The sequence below is a fragment of the Taudactylus pleione genome, unplaced genomic scaffold (assembly GCF_031769625.1).
Source record: "Taudactylus pleione unplaced genomic scaffold, aTauple2 ptg000090l, whole genome shotgun sequence".
Lineage (NCBI taxonomy): Eukaryota > Metazoa > Chordata > Amphibia > Anura > Myobatrachidae > Taudactylus > Taudactylus pleione.
In genome coordinates this window covers 6,396,496-6,413,438 of record NW_028284492.1, presented here as the reverse complement: position 1 = coordinate 6,413,438, position 16,943 = coordinate 6,396,496, and the positions used below count along the sequence as shown (strand labels likewise).

General features: G+C 38.3%; 1 long non-coding RNA gene across 1 annotated transcript; it reads left to right on the top strand.

The window, feature by feature from the left end:
* The first annotated feature begins 832 nt into the window (after positions 1-832).
* On the top strand, positions 833-12,548 carry LOC148527238 (uncharacterized). The gene is made up of 3 exons (XR_015878053.1): positions 833-1,374; positions 9,969-10,219; positions 12,214-12,548. It is a non-coding gene; the product is annotated as an uncharacterized LOC148527238 (long non-coding RNA).
* The last annotated feature ends 4,395 nt before the right edge of the window (positions 12,549-16,943 follow it).

Genomic DNA, 16,943 nt, shown 5'->3' with positions numbered 1-16,943 from the left:
TTACGGATTTCTTTAGGATGTATAACTGAAACTGAAACAATTTCAATATATTTCACTGTATGTGTGTCAGCTGTGCCTCCTGTATGAGGTTACTGTACAGCTTATGACAAGACTTGTTATTTGTGGGAAGACAATAGAGCGTGAACACATTTTTAACATGATATCTATACATTATTGAACACAGGGCCAGATTAAGGGCACATGGGCCTATTGTGAGAAGCGGAGGAGGTGTGACCAGTGCTGTGTGGGTGTGATTTATGGCCGACCATGTGGCCAACAGGTGGCTGGTCATTGTCCTGCTGTCATGATGATGGGCCTATTTTTATGTGGAGGCCTGGAGTTGTAGCTTCATTTGCCACATTGTTAATATGGTAAAACATATATTAAATAATTCTAATATCCTTGGAGGTCTATTGATGGTGATAAATGTAAATGTAATATATATTTTTTCAAATATTTACTGTCTTGTTATGCCTACAAAATATCATACTATATTTTGTAAAAAAAAAAGTGTATGGAGCAGGGAAATGCTACCCTATTAATTTTACTCTTATTCTTAGTATTCTTATTCTTATTATTATTTGCATATCTGATCTCACTTTTATATACATGGATTATTTACTAATATACTAATAATGTTCAAAAGTGCAAATGTTCAGCAACCTATAACCATCAGCAATTACTTTTTGATCTGTCTAGTGCAATATAGATAATGAAAACAAATCACACCGTTAGCTATGGGCTGTTACACTTTCATACTTTTGCACTTGGTCAATAAATAGCTCACATTGTGGGGAAGCAAATGCATAATTAGTTTTCTGCAAATGTTTTTTGCACTAATTACACTTTTATACATTGTGCCTTAGTAGAATAGCTTAGGCACACTGATTGATAAATTGTGTGCATAAACTAATACTGTATATCACTTTTAATCTAGCCCTCTTGGTAATGTATTTCAGTTGCACCAGGTATGATCTATCTTATCTTATTTTCCAAAACATGACATTACTGTATGTATGTTGCAAGGACATTATTAATTTTAAAATATTAAGGCAGTTGTTTTGTATTTGTGAGTTAATTTTATTTTATCATATTAGAGTGACTGTAACTTTTAATTTTTTGCTGGGGTCAATGTATATCCCAGATAGTTCCATGTTAAACCCCCCACCGTGCAACACCACAGTCTTCCTCTTGATCATATTGTTGGTCATATTGTTGGTCCTTACTAAAAATCCACATGTATAGCCTTTAACACAGTATTATTCAACTTCAATAAGATCGACAGAAGAGCCATGGGTGGATTATGGACAAGAGGAGAAAAACAATGGTATCTCTACTGCCAGCGGTTTTTCCAGCACCAGCATATGTATACAGGTACATTTACCTCTTAATATATCTACAGAGTCCATTTAAGGTATTGAAAACATTACTGATGATCCAGTTATGTTTATCATAATATAACATACATTACCGTTGATTAATATGCGACAAATGAGTACTCACTATCATGATGTTTATGTTATTTTATGTATGAGTATTTATTATTTGTATATATACACCCATTATTTATATGTATGAGTATTCCCTTTAAGTACACAAGAGTTACTGTTTGTATTGCCAGAATTAACCCAGTGTCAGAAATTTACACCAATACACATGAAGGATATGTGGAGAATACAGGAGCTCAGTCAATACACCAAGATGCAAATAAATCATATAGAAATTAAGTAACTAAGTGCTTTGTTTGAGTAGGGAATTGAGATATGCATATCATGGTATAAATTGGTAGGGTACATAGGATGAAAAGGTTCACGCTCAGGATTAGTGTGAGGATACTTGGTCAATGTGTGCTTTGCTTTACCTCCTTGACAAAGGTGTCTGCTTACAGTATAGCAGACACGGTACCCCGGTAACTCATGAATCCACAGATTGTACTGGAAAGCCACAATGGCAAAGATACAACAAAACCTTTATATTATTTATTATACAATATAACAATGTAAAAACAGTAACTTTAATGATATATAATATATATAGGAATTCCACTAGTATTACCACACTCCACCCCCTATCAGTAAACCCAGCTGCATGGAGATTACAGTCAGAAACAGTCTCTCACTTACCTGCCTTGTCTGTGAAAAGTATTGCTGAGAGGAAAGTCACTGAGAGGGAAGCCACTGAGAGATGTACCTCTGAATGAAGTTTTGCTCTGGTGGCATTAATCTTGCTGATCCCAGTCGCTTGGCCAGACCTCTACCTAGTGTGGTAGGTGCCGGGAATCAGTCAACCCATGCCCATAAGGTACACTGAAGTCCACAAATTCACAAAGTGCTCACATTGTAGCAATGGGGTGTACTGGTAATACAAAATCCCTCACCGCCTTGCCATTGATCGGTTTCCATTTATTCGCTCAGTGAGTTTCTGATGTCCTTCTTGCTGGACTTGGCATAAACCATAACAACAACACCAAATCTCTTTGGGTCATAACACCAAACAACTGTGTGCCCAGCCTTCCCTTTTATCTCCTTTACCCAAGTTACTACTACTAGGAGTGTAAAGGACCTGTTTGAGGACACGGATTGGGTCCTTCAAAACATTGTCCTGTTATATACAGGACCAGCAACCACAGTAAGCCATTACATGTTGAAGTAGGGCCACCCTGTCTGATCTGAATGTTTTTATTCCAGATGTGGGCTCCATTACAGATCATTTGAGAAAGTTTGGGAATCTGGGGGGTTTTGCAATCGAAGAACCTAGCACTGCCCTGGACATATATGTACAGATTGGCCTCCTTATATACTGGACAGTTTATTATTATACAGTATTAATAATTGACCTAATAGATGGTTAATAATATATCAGTGCACCCCTAACAACCCTCTCCTAGGTGGTGCACATTTATATTCATTGCAGGCTGACACATTTTGAAAGATCAACAGGTGGTGCTAATTTCTTCATTTGTGACACTGTGGGGATATTAAAAATATGCAACTTTAGTATTATATGCTATTTCTATTGTGGTCAGCATGGTGTGGGCTAGGGAGGGGTTTGCCTATGGGATTGACCATGGCGGGGATAAGTGGGGATTTTGGAAGGGGTTATCTGCCTGGGAGAGATTCTTTCCCTGTATCTTTAAATTATATATATTGACACTATACTAAAACAGATACACTGATGAATTGCAGTAAAAGATAATAATAACCAACCTGGCCACATTGCACATACTATTACCATTTATCTTATAATATCCCCAGTTTTTAACATAGCAGGCAATATGGACAATCTGTGGGCCTGATCCACTACGGTTCGCAACTGCGATCCCAGCTGCGATTACGTACGCAGTCTCTGCGATGATATATTAATCCATTGCAATCGCTATGCCATCGCAGCACAACACAAGGACGCCCACCTTACCTAACACACATCAGTAATGTTTAGCAACACTTCGAAACCGTCAGTAACATCGAGTACAATCTGAGCCTCACACACACAAGCACAAGGATTGACCTTACTCAGAAATTGCTAACCTAATCACACACACTGAAAACCCAAGTTGTGTATGGCATCGCAGTTGAAAATTTATGGACGCCCTGCAACGTCGTTCAAATGCACTGGCACGCCTGCGTTTCACCGACCACCCCCATCACTTCCCACAAACAGCACTTGCTGTCAATCACTCTGCGATGGATCTGCGTAGTCACTACAATTGCAGTCCCGATCACAGCGGCCAGTTCGCGCACGCATACGCATGTGCAGATCGCAACAATCAGCCAATAGCATGCATAATCACAGTTGCAAACCTTACTGAATCAGGCCCTGTGTCCCTTTCTGTAAGAAATGAGGTATAAGGCTATTGACAGGCTAGGGGACCCTCATCTCACCACATTCAGTAATACATTAAATTCTATTTCATTATAGATTTTCAGAAATGCACAGTAGAGTGTTATAGAGGTAACACTTCATGTTTTTTAAACCATTCCCATGACCACCTATAAGTTAGATTCAGAGAAGATAAAAATAATTATCTGTAACAATTATTCCTAGACTGTTGTGAGCCACTCACTGCAATAAGTAGGCAAAGATTTACAGCCTAAAGGAAAATGAAACAACATTTTTAAAAATTATATTTCACCCTACATTTGTGGGTGTGACTGAAGTGCACACCTGGGCCAGCCTGTTACTGGTAGGAGTATACAGTTTAAAAATTGCTAAATATTTATGTTTCTTCATCACAGACCTGAAGCCATTCCTCACCGGCTATCTTAATTATAATCTTGTTCGTGGAAATTCATGTTTCCTACAGTAGGTTCATGGTTGTCACAGATAGATTTGTATCTGTATTAATCATAACAACTTGTATTCTTTTTTATTCTGAATTAAAGGTTTTATTTATGCTTTATGTTTGCACTGCACAGAACAAGTAAAAAGCAAGTAAAAAAAATAAGGTGCTAGGAGCATTTTATCATCACAATGTATCCATCTTCTCCATATATTATCTATTTGAATAGTCAAACAAAACCAGCATAGGTTATTTTACCGAACTTGCGAGAGCCATTAACTAGTTAGAGCCATAATTAGTGGGTTCATTGTCCTTCTCTCATATACATTGCTTTTGTGGCATGATATAGAGTGAGAAAAATTTATCTTTTGTACAGAGGAACATGCTTATCCAGCAACCCAGTAGGTACTCTACTCCTCTGGATTATGAATTAAAGGCTGTAAGAAGGGTTGTTTTTTTGGAATTTGGACATATAAGGGCACTACCATGTAATTTTTACAAAAAAAAGCCTGTTTTGTCGCAATGTTTAAAACATTCATCTGTCTGTACCTCACAATGCAAACTGATATGTTTTGGCAAAATTTCCTACTAAAAGGATTCTGTCCATGTACAATATCACTGTGGATATGTTGAATCCCAATCAGTATGTGTTAAATTAAGAAGAGCAGAGACCAAAAAAGCTTTAAAGGAGAGGGTTTAAAAATTAGGAGAGTGGCACCTATAAATGATACTTGCTTCTTAGGGTTGAGAGACCAAAGGATGGAGACTTTAGGTTGAGAGACTTTAGAGATGGCAACTCCACTCCACTGAAGAATAGTTGCTTGTTCATGATACATCTAAACCTTGGGCATGTCTACTTTACAAATATTCAACCTGTTATTGTATTTATTCATTTAAAATACTTGGCATTAGTCTACTTTCCTTGTGAATTTAAAGGGATGCATCAATATTTTTTAAAATGATCTACTTGTTTAAGCTTATATACTTATTTCACAATGCTATAATTTATTTATCCAGTAATCATCTGTTACCTGTAACTCAATTTCTGACCTCTTTTATGTATATAGGGTACCGCTCACCTTAGGGTCAGTAGGATAATCTTTCAATCCTTCCAGATTGAGATGGATTAGCTTGCCTGGATTTGCATCTGTAGCTTTGGTAACTAAATAAATTAATGTAGTTATTATTTGGCTGTAAATGAGACCCAGAAAATGGTACTTCTGTAATAAGGGTACAAACAATGGGTTACTATGAGGCATTATCAAATATATGTTTATTTTGAAATCTTAGTACCAATTAACATATTACTGAAAATACACTGTGCCAGTAATTAGGTCTTGTAATGCCGATTCTAAAAATAAAACCTGGGACATTAGTGGTGACATATGAAGATCCATTCACTCTTTTAGGACCTATCTTGGTAGCTGTCATAAGCCGCCGCTACGTCTTGTCTGACAACAGTATTCCAGGCTGCTCTCTAAGGCCTGTTGCTAGGAGACAAAGTCACCAGCCTGCTTCTCCGTGAGGTCCTCTTATCTGTCCGCTCCATCATCTCTGCCCTTCTCGGATTGGATCCCTCTCCTTTTTCTTCCCTGCTGGTTCTCTGCTCGGATGCTGGTGATAGCATTCAGTTTGTGCCTTCCAGTTCCTGTGTGTGGAGGGTATCCTCATGTGTGTTCCATCTCCTCCTGTCCAGCGTGTCTCTTCAGACTCAGCTGCACTGCTGATTCTGAGTGGACTTTTAGTTCCTTAAAACATCATGGCAGTCTCAGCCGCATTGCAGTGTCTCAGTGGACTCCTTGTTACCAACCTCATGGTGGTCTCAGCCGCACTACAGCATCTGTGTGGACTTTGAGTTCCTGAAAACATCATGGCAGTCTCAGCCACACTGCTGCATCTGAGTGGATTTTAGTTCCTTAACATCATGGCAGTCTAAGTCGCACTGCAGTGTCTGAGTGGACTTTTGTGTCTTACATCTCGGCAGTCTCAGCCGCATCTCGGCTCCAAGGTCACACCTCAGGCAAGTGCACATCAGCCCTCAAGGCTGCAACTCGGCCCCAAGGCCGCATCTCAGCCAAGTACACATCAGCCTTCAAGGCTGCAACTCGACCCCAAGGCCGCATCGCAGCCAAGTACACATCAGCCCTCAAGGCTGCAACTTGGCCCCAAGGCTGCATCTCAGCCAAGTACACATCAGGCCTGAGGGCTGCAACTCAGCCCCAAGGCTGCATCTCAGCCAAGTACGCATCAGCCCTCAAGGCTGCAACTAGGTCTGAGGCCAAATCTCAGCCAATTACACATCAGCCCTCAAGGCTGCAACTTGGCTCCAAGGCCGCACCTCAGCCAAGTGCACATCAGCTCTCAAGGCTGCAACTCATCCTGAGGCCGCACCTTCCGCCAAGTACACATCAGCCTTCAAAGCTGCAACTCAACCATAGGACTGTACCTTAGTCTAGCTGTTATCTGTTCACCTGGGACTCATTATTATCTCTTGTTTGTGTGAATCTCCCCAGGGATACATAACAGTAGCAAATTAAAGCCAAACTGGGCAAACAATTGGTGAGTGGGCCAGATAACATATGTGAGAGATCCAATGTTTCCTGTTGGCTGATGCTGTACACAGGCCAACATAGTTACAACCAGTTAGTATTATCCAGGTTGAAAGATCAATTCCAAACAGATTAGATTTTTATAATTAAGACAATCCTTTTATTTTTTATTTTATTTTAGTCCACTCCCCTCCCATTTATCTATCAATTTGATTGAAACAACTAAATTGGCTGAGTCTACAAAATCTGGATTTATGTGTGTAGATTTACAGTGCTTATTTTCCTAGGAATAAGATTATTGAAATTTAGTTTAGATTATCATAAATTATGGGAAGAGATAGCTTCTTATAGTTCACCTTTCTTTACTGTACTATTTGTTTGATGGAGTACTTCCTTAATGTATTATAAAACGAACGCAAAATTCATGAACCGCAACTCATTTGCATCTAACATCTGCTTCAATTAATTAATTAATCAATCCATATCACTGTAAAGCTTTGGCGTGATTCTTGAATATGTTTAAAACAACCATTGCAAGCTGGGTAAAGCCATGTCGTCAATACAGGACAATGGAATTCTTTAGTGAAAGAGAACAATCCATAGAGATGATCCCTCTCATTTGGCCTCAAATAGAAATAAATAAATTATAGAATAGAAGCATTAATAGGAAAAACTGTCATAAACTTTATCAGCATTTACATTAGCTAACATTCTGAAAAATTATATTCTATACAATAAGATTAATGTTTAATATATAGATATACCATGCAATTCATCTCTAATAATAATGGTTAATTTACAGTAACTTGTTGAGACCTTGAGAATATTTTCAGGATAAAAAAAAAAGATTTTTGAAATAGTTTACAAGACCTTGCTTTGATTCGAGTATAATTTCTTAATCCATCAAATGTTCAGACCTTGAATATATTTACTCAATAAAAGTAGAAATAAATTCCTAAAGCTCTTCCTAATTTGTATGCATTTTAAATTGGATGAATGCTAAAATAAATATTTATTGATAATTTGCATGCCAGATGAAGAAAAAATGTCTGGAACCCTCCTAATCTGCTTTAGTAATATCTATATCTGGCAACCTGTAAAAATACCATATTTTATGTAACTCAAGTGCCTACAAAGACTGTTAATTTTGTAAGACCCGCAAGCTCCCCTATTTGTGCACATGATGCAGTGATGTTATCAGTTAGCACAGTATTGGTTCAGATCGTAAAATGTCTGCTTCAATTGGGCATACACAAAACATACACTTGTAAGTCGGTAATAAACTGGAGAACAAGAATGACTTTTGAGACACTGTTATGACTTCTTACGATGGGAGAGATGGAACGCATGGGCCGAGTTCAGTAAGGGCATGTTCACATAATTATGAATCAAGTATACCTGAATACAGTCCACTTGTCAGGAGGCTGCTGGACGGCTGGAACAAAGACACATTGATGATCAGTTAGCCAGTTCTTATTGGCTGATAATATTTGAATTATTAGTAAGACTGCTACTGTATATTATATGAAGATGTGGTTGTTTAGTCACATTCCTTAATGATAATTTCCATTTGGACTGCAACAGGAAAAAAGATCCCTTTTCATTTTGAAGAGGGATATTTTAGATTTTTATTATTCAATTTAAAATAATTTAAATTGCATTTCTATTTTGCGTTTGTTTTTAATTACATATGGCTAATGTGACTTTTATGCTTATTAATAGCTGTCAAGACACTATTCATAATTATATATTGGACACTGCATTACATTATAGTATTGTCCATATGTTGTGTATAGAGAAATGCAAAATCCATATAAAATAGTAACACTGTCAAGCCTTTTGCCTTCTCTAAACTAGCATTGTACTTAAGTATACTGTATACATTTGTTACGCCTGATGTATATACACCCAGTGCAAATACTAGCACTGCTGGATGTATTTTTATATGCGCATAAATGCGCTTAATCATCGGTCCGTCTTTTCCTGCGTACGGTTGTGCGCATATGTGTCCACCTTTAAATGAATTCCAGGATGTACACAATTATTGCTGGTTTGAAGGTGTAATTGAAAACCTCATCTCTAGAGCTGGTGAAAACATCACTGCAATATACAAGCTGCTGTATCATTTGGCCCACAGCTGTCATTGGTTTAAATGACTCGTTGTTTCCTCCTACAGGTTGAGTCTCCCATATCCAAATATTCCGAAATACGGAATATTCCGAATTACGGAATAATTTTGGCATGACTGAGATAATAAAACCTTTGATTTTTGATGGTTCAATGTACACAAACTTTGTCTAAGGTACAAATTATTAAAAATATGGTATAAAATTACCTTCAGGCTGTGTGTATAGGGTGTAAATGAAACAAATTTATTTCATGTATGTACACAAACTTTGCTTGAGCCACAAATTTATTGAAAATATTGTATAAAATGAGCTGCAGGCTATGTGTATAAGGTGCATATAACACATATATGCATTCTGTGTGTATATTGGGGTCCCATTCCCAAGATATTTCATTATGATATGCAATTATTCCAAAATACGGAATATTCCGAATTACGGAATAATTTTGGCATGACTGAGATAATAAAACCTTTGATTTTTGATGGTTCAATGTACACAAACTTTGTCTAAGGTACAAATTATTAAAAATATGGTATAAAATTACCTTCAGGCTGTGTGTATAGGGTGTAAATGAAACATAAATTTATTTTATGTATGTACACAAACTTTGCTTGAGCCACAAAATTATTGAAAATATTGTATAAAATGAGCTGCAGGCTATGTGTATAAGGTGCATATAACACATATATGCATTCTGTGTGTATATTGGGGTCCCATTCCCAAGATATTTCATTATGATATGCAATTATTCCAAAATACGGAATATTCCGTTATCCAAAATACCCCTGGTCCCAAGCATTTTGGATATGGGAGATTCAACCTGTACTATACTCCTGAATTGATCCTACATTATGGTTCAAATAACTCCAGACAGTAAAGACATAATTTTAAATGTTAACTAATTGAATCTGCTTGAAAATAATGAATGTAATAATTTTTATTTACAGTAAGTTTGCACTTATTTGTACACATTGTGAAACACAAAAACATGATACTGTATTTCCCCCACAGTACATAGGTGTGTGCAGCGCAATAGCAGCAATTCTAGAAGCAGAGCCATCAGTTAATCTTTCGACCCCTGCCCTGAGGAAGAGAGACAGTCTTGAAATGAGTTGGCTGGGAAAATCTCATTGGACTTCAAACAAAGAAGAACGGTTCCCTGATTGAGTGATGTCGAGAACGGGATACGTTCAGTATCCGTCACAGGGGATGCCGGCGCTTAGAATACTGGTGTCGGCTTCCCGACCGCCGGAATCCTTAAGGTAAGTAGTGGGGTTGGGGAGATGGTTAGGGTTAGGAGTTAGGGTTAGGCACTAAGGGGGGGGGTTAGGTTCAGGCACTGGGGAGGGAGGGTTAGGGTAGGGAGAGGGAGGGTTAGGATACCTACCTTCAGGTGTTGGTATCCTAAACCTGTCGGGAGTTGGGATTTTGACCGCCCGGATCCCGAGCGGCGGCATTCCATACCCATCCCATCCAGAACCTAGGTCTCAGAAATCCGGAACCTCAGATTTTATACCATACGCCTGTTTTACTCACCCTTCTGGTAAAAGTCCTAGATTATATACTGTACAGTACTATATGTATTACTCTATGATTCACCCTCCATTGGGTTATTCTATTTCCTGTTATTGATCTAATAAATGCCTTTCAATTCCTGTTGTGTCACTATTATATGTATGGTTCACATACTAAAGTTGACAATTACGTCATTTTGAGCTAACTATTATTTATCATTAGACATTGTTGCACTATGATATTGCGTTCTTATGTCATTTCATATCTCTGAAATGTGCTGCAGGTGAACTGCGCACAGCACAAGGGAAGGTTTATTCCTTATTTATAACCTATATTATAGATCTTCCCTCACCCATTATCCATACTAGCACCATTTCTAAATACACCACCATTTTGTCTGCTTGCTATGTTTCGGTTCTCAGTGGGTTGAACCAAAGTTGCATTTTAAGGCGGTTGGTGCCCTTCCCCTGAAGCGCTAAAAGAGTACCACTACCCTATTTTTTTCCATTGATCTATCGACCCCCAGATAATATGGGGATGTGGTAAAATGTGTTGGGGTGCTTCTATTATTTGCTGTGAATACTGGGGCCTAGTGGTTTGCTTCTGAAGATAGCATGCATATGCCATGTTGAGTGTGTGACAGTGCCTCCTGGCAACCTGGCCCCCACACAGGTACAACCTCCTCTATAATAGACCCTGTTCAGAGGAGCAGAACTTTCAACAGAAAGGGGGGGGGAGGAATTGGACAGAGTCAGGGAGTTCCCTGGAGAGTGGAGCGTAGTGCAAAAATGGGATTAACCACTTTAATATTATTTAGCAATATCATTGACATGAGATGAAGGGGAGAAGAGTGCATACTGTTAGGGGGATCCCTTGCCATGGTGCCATTTCACTCCTTGAAAGGTATTTAATGTTGCACCAGAGCAAAGCTGCCCATTTTTTCCCTCCATGTTGCACTTCTACATACAATATATAAATGTACTCTGACAAATATAAAAATAAGCAACACACACACAAAAGTGACCCATATGCCACTTTCTAACTTTCATTTAATGAAAAGATGATTGCGCATTGGTCAGAGGTTTGACTTCCCACTATTGCACTAATTTATCTGCCTCTCCCTACACTTATTTGCTGAGGCATCTCCTGTAAGCACAAACAAGTTTAACTCTTATTGCAGCAGAAAAGCTGCTAAGTATAAATGATGACTATTCAGGTGTTCTAGGACATGATACCATAAAATATGTACATCAGAACCCCTCCAGTTGGTTTCATATTGTATAGTTCTAACAATCGACAGCATTAGAGCTACAAAAATTACTGTGCACTATTACCCTCTTCTACGTAGTAGAGTTCAACACTTAAGTTTTATTTTTTTAACCAATTCAATACCAAACGCAAAACTGATTTAAAATTTTTTCTTCCTTGCCTGTAGGTTTGCCATTCATTTCCCTCTCTCTGCATTGCAGCAAACCCTTCCTGGGTTAAAAGGGCTGGAACATTAGGATCATTTCACAAATACTGTCATTACACTCGCCTGTTATCCCTTCAAAATTAGCCACAAAAATTATCATTTGTATTATTTCAACTTTAAAATAACAAGCAGGAAACCAATTAGAATTTACTTAATTACAGTCCTTTGTGACACATATTTCCATTATTCTTCATGTAAACCAAAACAACAGACATCCCTAATGTGCTTTTTCTTAATGTAATATATCTTCTCAATTTTACTTATAAGGATGGAGCTGAATCAACAATGGAGAGTCTACATCCCAGATGCTGTATTTTGGTGTCAGAATGACCCCTAGCCCTCTGGATGACTAATTGCTAATAATTATTAATAACTGCTCTAAGAACATCAAATGACAAGGTCATTTGTCATATGTAAAGTATTTGACTAAAGCAGATTAAAAATTATAAGATTCCATTATTCTTGGCTGACTGTTGTTTATGAGACAGTTTATGATTTGTTGACTGTTAATAAAAAATATCAGGCAGTGCTACACTGCATGGCTATTAAATGTGTGTGTCACACTGGGAACACTATCAACATTATAAAATTAAGTCATTAATTTTGCGAACTAATAATGTTTATATAATATGTTATTTTTTTATTTTCTAAAAAAAATAAAATAAAAATTAGCAACTAATTTATGGAAGCCTCTCAAAGACATTAGTCTTCACAGGATATTAGCAATCCTAACACTGGATGGTGAAATGGAAAAATGCTTCTAATTAATGCATTAAATCAATAAAATGTTTCCTGTGTTGTATGAAGAATGTAGTGGCTGCACCACATTTTCAATTTTCTTCCTTATTTCCCTTTCTCTCTATTCCCATATGATATTTTATAATAATTACTTAAATTGTACTATTTTTTGCTATTAATTGTGCATTGTTTTTCTTTGTATCATCCTATTGTTTTTTTCATAAAACTTTAATGGAAAATGTTTAGAAAATTAAACAGAATGTGTAGAAATACATGGGTAAACCTGCCTTATGATTGGTAATATTATATTACAACACCCACCAAGCTGAAAATCTCCAGAATGATGGACTTATTTTTCCTGCATTGATCCTATAACTTTTTCATTTGACACCTACAGGGACTAAGAAGATTATAGTAGTTTAACACACTGGGCCAAATATAATAGGGTGAGAATTTAGAAAACATAAGAGTTTAGCAATAAACTCTCACATTGGTAGAGTTTTATCTTCAAAATGGGAAACCATATGGATGAGAGTTTTAATTGTGAGAGTTTTTGAGTCTAAAAACATGGGAGTTTGCATGTTCTCAGACTCTATTACATTGAGCGAGTTTAAACTAAAGCGAGTTTACTGCTAAACTCTCAAATTTTCTAAACTCTCACCCTAATACATTTGGCCCACTGTCTCCAATCTTACACAGAGAATACTTCCTAAATTTTAACAGAGGGAAATTGGTTAGTGTAAATATTTTCTACTCATGCACAAATTTTTGCTTAATAGTTGCATGTGGTGCTAAAGAAGGCATGCACTGCTCTGTCTGAGAGTTGTATCATAAAATTACTATCCAACTGAGTATTAAAAATATGCTGCAGTCTATTATATTCTGGAATGTTATATAATCCACACTAACTTTCTCCCTTCCACAAGGTTCATGGGGTTGGTAACGAGATGCCGGTTCTTGGGATCTCGCTGGTCAGAATCCTGACAGGGTTAGGATACCAACACCTGTCAGTAAGTATCCTAACCCTACCACTAACCCTAACCCTCCCTCGCTGCACCCTAAACCTAACCTCCCACCAGTGTCTAACCTAACCCTCCCCCCTAGTGCCTAACCCTAACCCCTAATCCTGAGCCTCCCCCTAACCATACTATTAACCATCGGGATGCCGGCGCCAGGATTGTGCCTAGTGTCAGGATTCTGTCACCGGCATGTCCCGTATGCCAGGATTTAAACTACATCCCAGTTCATGCAATAGTCACAAATTCCCTGTAATGTAGAAAACATCCCTGGGCATGTACTCCCTGTAATGCAGCACACACTCCCTGGAATGAAGCCCACATGCTTTGTAGTCATAATGAAACACACATATACTGTAATGGAGTGCAAATCTACATTGAATTAGCACACTTCCTTGACCATAAATCACCTGTATTTATCACACATCATTGGGCACACAGTTAGTCATGTAGTCATCAGTGTGCTGAAGAATGGCAGCCATTTTCTTGTAGCACACATCCTCCTTATTCTGCTTCCCAGAGTTTCCTCCATAGTGGCCAAAGAGTGATGACATAATCAATGAACTTCATCCACCCTTCCCAGCCTCAGGTGGACTCTTAGGGGTACATTTACTAAGAAGGGAGTTCTATTAAGAAGTGATGTTGCCCATAGCAACCAATCAGATTCCAGGTATTATCTTCTAGAAGGTGCTAGATAAATGAGAAGTAGAATCTGATTGGTTGCTATGGGCAACATCACTTCTTAAATAGAACTCCAATCTTACTAAATTTAACCCCTAGACTCTCCAGGGAGTTTTAATGAGGTCACCACTATTTCAGGGAGTCTGGAAGAATGCGAAGTTCAAAGCAAAACAATAAAAGAGTATAGGAAGAAGAATAAGGGTCAACAATGGGAGACGATGGAGGCGCCTGCCACCGGATGCCTGCACTGAAGGGGCACCTCCTCCATTGCCCACAATGTATTCAACCCACTTAGGGCTGTAAATATGTACCCGGAGTGTACCATCACGGCCGCCAAATACATGGCACCTCTTTCCGGCACCTGAGAAGCTACCATGACCATATACTAACCATATACTAGTGGAGGGCTACTTGTCAGACCATCAGAAGCCGCTTCGGTCTATCTATAACCTGTCCCTGCTCATTGATGTCACTGATCCTCAGCAGCTTCTCATGCCAGTGTGACTCTGGCGCCCCCATCACCCACAACTCCCTGTCTGACTCTTCCTTAGTGGCAGCTCTAGCCGCAGATCTGTGCGGTGGGTCCGAGCCTAAGTGCAGCTGCAGATCTTCCAGGAGCTGAATGTCAACAAGGATACACCAGACGGATCTGTGGGTAAGGGGGAATGGGAGGAGGGGGCCTGGGGAACCAGCGAATGAGTCTGGGTTCAGATCTTTGGTGGAGCATCTTCCCAGCATGTGAAGCAGTCAGCAGTAGACTGGGCATTTTGAGATTTGTAGTCCCACCACAGTAGCAGTTTTACAGTATCTTGACTCAAACTCAGTCCCCACATCAGGTGGTTTTCCTCTCTATCTGGGATATCAGGAGGGCTCCTCATCCCACATTAGATGGCTTTCGCCTCCATCAGGAGGACTTTGAGCCTCATGCTAATTGCACTATACAGGTCACTATCTTATCTGTGACTAACGCTTAACTGTATATACCCGAAAAAGTGGGGGAATATCTCAAAAATGTACTTTAGTAAATAGGCCTAATAGAAACAAATTCACATATTCTATGTTAGTGTTTTTGTGCCGATAGATGGATAGATAGATAGTAGGCAAATATAAGCAAGGTTTTCCTGCTGCATCACCCTTGTTACATTAGTGTGCAAGGTCCTGGCGTATAGCTGAAGCAAATTGAATCTCTCCCAATTTATTTGATTTTAAATAAACATAATTGAATGTCTTGTGCGAATCCAATACAATTAAAGTGACAGTATGATTGAGTCACATCTGATAGTGGCTCAAGTTCTGTTATAGTTCTGTAGTTTTTTTTTTTCTGAATAACAATTCACTTATCAAATAAAACTTTATGGGTTACATTTGGGATGTGTTTGACCTACAGTATATGACCATTCATACATGCAAATTAAAATGATATATGTGAGGGAATAACCCTTTAAAAACTGAATAAAAGATCTGTATAATGGTATAAATATTTAGCATTCCAGTAATAATAATGAATAGTGAATATATGATTGCAATGATTATAATGAATAATGAATAATAGTGAATATATGACTATATTGGTAATAAAAAATGTAAAAAGAACCTCCATTATATTTTTTTTGCAACTGTAATTCCTTTAAATTATTCTAGGCTTTTAATAACTAAAGCTGACGTTTAAATCAATTAATAAAAGTTACATTGTATTGTACTTATTATTTTCTAGCCCGTAGATATGAATGAGCATGTTTGAACCAATTACTGTTGGGAATCTGAGTGCTATCAGAGTGGTCTTCTTTTTTTTTCTCGGTAAATAATTGCCAATCTCATTGAGCACCAGAGTAAGCCAAGTGCACTTTATTATTATATAATAATCTGTCAAGGTCTGTCAAGGACTGTTCCCCCCTCCAATAGCTCACACTGCAGAGAGCAAGGGGACATACTTGGACGGAGGACCGCCCAGCACCAGAAAGGGGTAAGTATATACAGAGGGGAGGGTTTTAGACAGAGTGGGGGCATAGCAGCTGTCTGAGCAAGGAGACATGGCAAATACCAGGTCCAATATACTAGTGTGGCATATTTTGGTTGCAGAATTCTAGATTGGTTGAAATAATGACAGATAGATTTTTATTTTGTTGCAGAAGAGACAATATGTTTTACAGAGGCAAATATGTACTATGGTATAATATGGTTCTACAGTCTGTGATGGTAAAAGAAATGTGTTGGGCTACTGAGTGTACAGTAGATAGATGAATTATTGCCCACTGTGTCTTTAGCAGATTTATTTCAGAAAGGCAAGAGTTCAATCAAGTGGTGTATATACAATGGGCGCATGGTGTATCATGTACACGTGCTCATAATCCAAGTGGGGCACTGTGCCTACACTCTGCATCCATGATATTTTCTGCTGTGCCCATGAAGCTGCCCTATATCTTTTTTGCAATGGTGTAGACACAGGAGATAGCAAAGACTCGGGCACTCTGCCAGAGTCAGTGCTATCTTCTGCTCATGATCTATATTTCCAAAGACATCACTGGAAAGATGGCACCACCAGCAACAGGTAAAATGCCTATA